Source organism: Lygodium microphyllum, chromosome 12 (genome assembly GCF_053477565.2).
Source record: "Lygodium microphyllum isolate KBCC chromosome 12, Lygodium_microphyllum_v1.1.10, whole genome shotgun sequence".
Lineage (NCBI taxonomy): Eukaryota > Viridiplantae > Streptophyta > Polypodiopsida > Schizaeales > Lygodiaceae > Lygodium > Lygodium microphyllum.
In genome coordinates this window covers 125,014,319-125,022,135 of record NC_141146.1, presented here as the reverse complement: position 1 = coordinate 125,022,135, position 7,817 = coordinate 125,014,319, and positions in this window count along the sequence as shown.

Below are 7,817 nucleotides of genomic sequence, written 5' to 3'. Positions count from 1 at the left end.
TTAACATTGTTAAGTTGGATGGTATCAACTATGGGCATTGGACGTCCCAAATATAGCAGGTCTTGGTGCAGAAGTTGCATATTAAACCCTTACGCTTCAAGGGTGTTAAGCATGAGGATATGGATGATGATGTTTGGATGGAAGTTGATGAGCTATGCAAGTCTACCATTATTTTGTCACTCTCAAAAGAGGTCCATCAATAATGTTGTTGAAGATGAAAATTAGAGTGCATGGGATTTATGGGAGAAGATTCAAGATCTCTATGCGTAGTAGAGTCCTGTGTCATAGATGTATTGGTTGAAGCAGTTAATGGACCTTCGCATGAAGGAGGGGACCTCCCTTTCATCTCATTTTAGTCAATTTCATGCTATCATGAAGAGTTTGTTGTCACAGGGTATTGAGTTCAAAGACAACTTGCACCCGTTGTTTCTGCTTGGCACCTTGCATGAATCATGGAATGTATTCCGTACTGCCATATTCACAAACAAGCTTGATGGGCTGAAAATCAAAGATGTTGAGAGTGCTTTATTGACTTAGAAAATCAATAGGAGAAACAATGATGCTTCCCGCTCTTCATATGCATTGACCGTTAGAGGTGGTAGACATGGCAGGCATGATAATGATCATAAGGGGAAGGACTCTCAGAAGTCCAGGTCCAAGTCACCTGGTCGCAGTAAGTCCCATGGACGGAAGTCTGATCTTACTTGTCATTATTGTGGGAAAGCAGGACACATTAGGCCGCAGTGCCATAAAATGTGCGATGATAAGCGCAAGGAAAAGGGAAAAGAAAAAGTGCAGGAAAAGTCTTCTGAGCACAGTATTGTACCTATAAAGTCCAGTGTGAAGATAAAAGAGGTTAATGTCATGCAGGCCACTGATTCAGATGATGATTACATACTTGCAGCTTCTTCATGCGATGCCTTATAGACTTCTGAGATACATTCTATGTATGCACAGTGTTGGCTCTTGGATTCGGGTGCATCCTTTCATGCGACACCCTGTAGAGATTGGTTTCATACCTATCATACCATGTCTGGTTCTGTGCGTCTTGGTGATGAGTGGTCTCTTGACATTGTGGGCATTGGAGATGTTAGGCTGTAGTTTCCTTCTTGCAGTTCTTTTGTTTTGCATGATGTACGCCATGTACCTGCATTGACTCACAGCCTTATGTTAGCTGGACAACTTAATGATGCAGGGTATTTTGTGTCTTTTGGAGACTTTGCATGGAAGATTAATCGTGGCAGGCTTGTACTTGCAAGAGGTGCCAAGTTTGGTAGCCTCTATCCCTTATTTGTATCTGGAGTTACATTGGATCATGTTTTGTCTGTGGGTTCTATTCCCTTGGGCATATGTCTTTTAAAGAAATGAAAATGCTCCGTGCTTTGGAGTATCTTCCACCTTTTGACTCTTCGCATTTTGATTCTTGTGATCATTGTTTGTATGGCAAGCAAACTAGAAATACACATAAAAGTCTGGTAAGAAACTCTGGGTGAGCCCTTGGCTCTTGTGCACTTAGATGTATGTGGGCCCATGCCCTATCAGTCACTTGGTGGAGCAAAGTACTTTGTTACTTTCATAGATGATTACTCATGTAAGGTTTGGGCTTATCCCATAAAGAGAAAATTTGATGTCTTAGACACATTTCAGCGTTGGCTTGCATTGGTAGAGAACCGGTCTGGGAAAAGGCTCAAATGCTTAAGGTCAGATAATGGGGGTGAGTATGTATCATGTGCTTTTGAGCAATTTTGTGATGAGTGGGGTATTAACTGTCAGCAGAGCTGATCGCCCCATACACCCCACCCCAGAATGATATGGCTGAACGCATGAATAGGACCATTTAGGAAAGGGTCCATAGCATGCTTAGCTAGGCTGGCTTACCATAGTCCTTTGGGCTGAGGCAATTACTACTGTAGTGCATCTCATTAACATCTCGCCTAGCAGTGGCATTGACTTTCAGGTTGCAGAGGAGGTATGGGCAGGCAAGCCCCCCTCTTATGATCATTTGCGTGTCTTTGGATGTGAGGCATTCTGCCATGTGCCCAAAGACAAATGCAATAAGCTGGATCCTAAAAGTGTCAAATGCATTTTCATTGGCTATGGGGATGTAGGAGAGATGGGTTACCATCTATGGGATCCGCAGGCACGAAAAGTGATCCGCAGTCATGATGTTATCTTTCATGAGGACAAAATGCATATGCAGCCTGAGAAAGTGATTGAGGTATGCAGAGTTATCTTTCAGGAGGAGCCACCTACTCCCGTTCAGCCCGCCGCTCCACGGCCAGCTAGACAACGTGCAGCATCACCTGATGCTCATGGCCCAGATGCTAGACATACTAATGTTAGACAAGATGTCGGTTAGGCAGTAGAGCCTGGATTGAGGCATTCTACTAGAGATAGATGACCTCTTGACCGTTTTGCGCCCTCTATGGATTATATACTGGTTACAAATGCAGGAGAGTCTCTTACTTATGATGAGGCTATGCACAGGGGTGATTGTCACTCTTGGGAGAGGGCTATGCAGTCTGAGCTTGACTCATTACATAAGAATCGGACTTGGGATTTGATTTCCTTGCCTCAGGGTAAGAAGGCTTTGCCATGCAAGTGGGTGTACAAGCTAAAAAGTACCCCTAGACACCCCAAGCCGGTATACAAGGCTCGATTGGTTGCTAAGGGTTTTAAGTAGGAGCATGGTGTTGACTTTGATGATGTCTTTTCTCATGTGGTCAAGATAACGACCCTACACTTAGTTTTGGCCTTGGTTGCATAGCTTGACCTAGACTTGTACCAGATGGATGTCAAGATGGCTTTTTCACATGGGTACTTGCATGATGAGATTTACATGGAGCAGCCTAAGGGCTTTGCAAACCCTGGCAGGGAACACCTAGTGTGCAAGCTAAAGAAGAGTCTATATGGCTTGAAGCAGGTACCTAGGGAATGGTACCATAAGTTTAATGCATTCATGCAGTCACAGGGCTACAACCACAGTGCTATGGATCCGTGCTTGTACACGAAGAAAGCTCGTGAGGGTTCTTTACTGATTTTGGTACTCTATGTGGATGACATGCTTTTAGCAGGGAAAGCTCAAGAGGAGCTAGATGCTCTTAAGACTCAGCTCAAGAGGAGCTTTGAGATGAAAGATCTAGGACATGCCTCTCATATACTTGGTATGCGCATTACACGCGATCGATCTCAGGGACTCCTCTATTTGTCACAGAGGGAGTGTATTCTTAAATTCCTTGAACGCTTTCGCATGTAGGATGTTAAGCGTATTGGCTATCCATTACCTTCTCATGTGAAGGTTTCACAGGCCGATTGTCCACAGACAGATGAGCAGAGGGCCAAGATGGCCAAGATTCCCTACGCATCAGCCGTGGGCAGTCTTATGTATGCCATGATAGCCACCCGTCTAGATATAACTTTTGCAGTTGGGGTTGTGGCATGTTATATGGCTACACCTGGCAAGAAATATTGGGATGTCGTGAAGGGTATCATGAGGTACCTGAAGGGCATAGTAGATATGTGTCTTTGTTATGGCAGCCAAGATATAGGAGTCATGGGGTACACTGGCTCTGATTATGCATGACATGCAGATAGTAGGAAGTCCACTTCTGGCTATGTGTCCACCTATGCTGGAGGGGCTATCTCTTATATGTCCAGGGTGTAGAAGTGTACGACCCTTTCTATTACAGAGGTCAAGTATATTGCAACCACATAGGCTTGCAAGGAGGCTATCTGGTTAGGCCGTTTGATTGCAGACCTTGGTATGATAGATGCTATGCCTACACTGCATTCAGATTCTATGAGTGCCATTCAAATGGCCAAGAATCCAGTCTTCCATGCGAAGACGAAACATATTGAGGTGAGGTATCACTTCATTTGCGAGGTCATTGAGGACAAGTCTATTGACCTTGTCAAGATTCCGACTGAGCAGAATCCTACAAACTTGCTCACGAAGAGCCTCACTACTGAGTGCTTTGCCTTCCTCACAAGATTGATGGGCATTGGATGAGATGACATCTTTTTCCTCATCCTGTTATACATGTGTACATGTTATACTGCCATTTCTTTTTTCTCTCTCTCACTGGGGCAAAGTCGCCTTTAAGTGGGAGGTTGTTGGGGGTAAAGGCGCCTCCGTCTAGCTACCCGTGTATTACTATACTGATAGTACCCACCATTGCACACTGTAGGTGGTGGGTGCCCATCACAATCACTTATTCTTTATTCTTTTAGTGACAGTTTGAATAAAGGAAGGCCTAGCCACACATTGTGGTTGTTGGAGTTGCCACTTTTGAGTCTCTCTCTCTCTCTCTTGGCTCTTGCTCTCCATCCGCCATAGCTCTCACTGCCAAGATTCTTCCTCTTGGGTTCCACTTCCCTTTCAGACTCAAAACAAAAGCCTTGGATGATGGTTCTTCATACCCATGCCGCCTAATGCACAAGATTTTAAGGGTTTTTAGACATCATTGTTGTAAGTGGAGGCTATGCCAGTGCCTCTAGGAAGATAATTATGCCTCCAAGAAAGGGGGAAACAGTATTTGTATCTGGATTGCAGGAATGGACAACATGTAGTCTTGGTAGTTTTAAGAATATTTCAGCCATGTGCAGGGCTAAAAAGAAATATGTAGGATGGGCTGAAAAAGAGCTGAAGACATATGGTTTGATGGCTGCAAATGAAGATATGTCATGGTTGTTTTCAGGGCTGGTTGATATGGATACATTAGATGAAATTTTTGCAGTAACTAATGCTGAAAATAGGGCAGAAAAAGAGGTTATTTGTGTTGACACTTTAGAGATGTATAAAGTCATTCAAGAGTTTGCTAAGCATGAATGTTATGGGCTGCAAAATAGGGCTAAAGCAAGGGTGGATACGAAGTACAAAATAATTGGAAAGAAGGTCAAGCTTGTGGCTTTGCCTTTACTGCTTGAAAGGGTTAAAAAAGTGACTCAACAGCCTAGTTTACGGGATCCACATGGAGTAGGACATAAATTTACAGTTGAAACTTTACAAGAGTTGAAAATTGGTGGTACAAGCTTTCTTTTGCTTGCAGAAAGAGCTTGTTTCTTGCATATGTTGGCAAGGCATGGGAAAGCCTTTGCGTTTTAGCCAAATGAATTTGGATGTGTTGAGTTGCATCTATGGTGATCTTTATAGTACCTCATGTGCCATGGAATTAAAAGCCTATTCCAGTGCCTTGGGCATGTTTTCCTAAGCTACTAAGCTTTTGAATGAGAAGATCAAAATGCAAATTTTGGAGCCTTCTTTAGCTCCATATTTGAATCGGTGGTTTATTGTTCCAAAGAAGAATGGTGCTTTGAGATTTATGCAAGATTTACAACCAGTTAATAAGGTCACCATAAGAAATGTTGGATCAGGCCCAATAGTAGGTGAATTTGCAGAAGCATTTGTAGGCAAGGCAATTTACTCTATGGGTTATTTATATTTAGGATATGATCAGTTCCAGCTTGCAGTGGAAAGCTGGGATATCACTACCATGAAGACACCACTTGGATTGGTTAGGATGTGTACGCTTCCATAGGGAGCAACCAATTCAATAGCACATATGATGAATGCTATGCATAAAGTTTTGAGAGAGTATATTCCTGAGTTGGCCTTACCCTTTCTTGATGATGTGCAAATCAAAGGATGTGATATTTATGAGAATAATGAATAGTTAAATGGGCATGGATGAAGAAGATTTGTGGCTGGTTGATTGTGACAGGATTTTGAGCCATCTTGAAGAAGTGCATTTGACTCTGTCAGGAGAAAAGTCTGTTTTTGGAGTGGAAGAAGTATTAGTTGTTAGGTGGACCATATGGGAGAAAGCCCTCACCACTAGTAAAGATTGATGCCATAAGTAGGATGCGGGAGACATGCTTGAATGTATCCAAGGTGAGAACATTTTTGGGTGCATGTATCTTTTACTTGATATGGATTTTCCACATTTTGCTCATGTGGCTAAAAGTTTATATTAGCTCTTGAGAAAAGGGAAGAAGTTTTGGTAGGGTAAACAACATACGAAGGCAATTCTCAGAAGTTAAAGAGCTTATTGATTTCAGCCCCAACATTGAAGAGAGCAAATTATGAGAATGGGCAGCCTATTATTCTCATTGTGGTGGATACAAGCCCAATTGGCATTGGTTGGCAATGGGTCAGGATGATGCTGATGGGAATAGGTATGCCATTCAGTTTGGAGCAAAGGTCCTCAATGAATGGCAACAGTGATATTCTCAAGTCCAAAGAGAGCTTTGGGGTGTAGTGACAGCCCTTAAGTGTGATAGGGAGTATTTTATGGGAGCTCATGTAGTGGTAGAGACTGATTGTCTACTTATATTGGGCATGATAGTAAATTGCTCAACTCTTGATATTGCCATGTTACGGTGGATTGCATATATAAAGTCACTTAACCCTAATTTTCAGCATATTGCAGGTAGAGAAAACCCCATGGCTGACATGCTTTTACAAGCAAGGCTTGAAGATGAAGAGGAGCTGATGGAAGATGAAGAGGATGATGTGATAGGTGTTGAAAACGATTGTAAGACAGGAGGAAATGAGTATGCAGCTGTTGTTACTGGACATACAGATTTGAAAATAGCAAGTACATTTGTCATAATAACAAATACAGCAGTACAACTATTGTAATAGGGATTTTAGTGATAAAAAAAGAACTTATAGCCATGGAGAAGAGATGGGCAGTAGAAAGAAAGCATCATTAGTGTTATGCTTCAGTGAGAACACAATTTTTGGAAGAGTTGTATGAGGATGATTGGCTAAAAATAGGCCAATATCTCAACCTCATGACAAAGAAGACTGAGTGGTCAGAAACTGAATTCAAAAGGATTAAAAGAAAAGCTTATGGGTTTTTCTTAAAAGATGGATATTTATGAAAGCATGCAAAGAAAAATAGAGGAGCTCCAGTATATGTATTGGGAGATACGGCTTCTCAACAATAGGCGATGTAGGAGTTTCATGAAAGTTTATGGGCTAGACATAGAGGAGTTTGGGGCACATTTTCCAAGATCAAAGAGAAGTATTGGTGGCAAAAAATGTATAAAAGTTGTTTAGCATTATGTGAAATCATACAGTGACTGTCATATGGTAAATCATAGAGATGGGTTGCAACCGACCTATCCATTGTCTATGCATTACAAATGGGTAGTTGATTTAGCTACCATGCCTACAAGTTTATGGAATATGAGATATCTTGCGCTTGCACGAGAAGACTTGACAAATCAAATGGAAGGTTGAGCTCTTAGTACAAAGACTACTCAAGTAGTTTGTAGGTTCTTATTGGAAGAAGTCTTTTGCATGTATGGTGGTGTTGGTAAAGTGGTTTGCAGATAGAGGAGAATTGGATACTGATGAGGCTCGTGACTTCTTTTCACGATGCAGATGAGGCTACATGGACACATTGTGAAAAGCTCTAGAGTGCATCATTATTCGGCTTTCTTATTGATCTAGAGAGTCAATGCCATATTATTCATTAGTGTCAATGTCCGTGTAGTGTGGATGGTTCAAAAATACTAGATTTTTGGACAATTTTAGCATATTTTTGATATTTTAGATATTATTTCTTATAAATATCCAAAAAGTGTAGACAACTTCTAGAATAGGATGACATGTAAAAAAAAAAAGCAAGTGCCTTTCAGTCATTTTTGGAGAATTTTATGCAAAAAGAAGGATTGGTGAAGTCGCACACAACGCACAATCGCAGTTTACAAGCAACAAACAACACTTCGAACTGCGAGAAGAAGGAGTGATCTAGAAGAATTCTAATAAGGTGTCCTGGTATTTTACTCCCCTTTCGAAGTCAATAGAA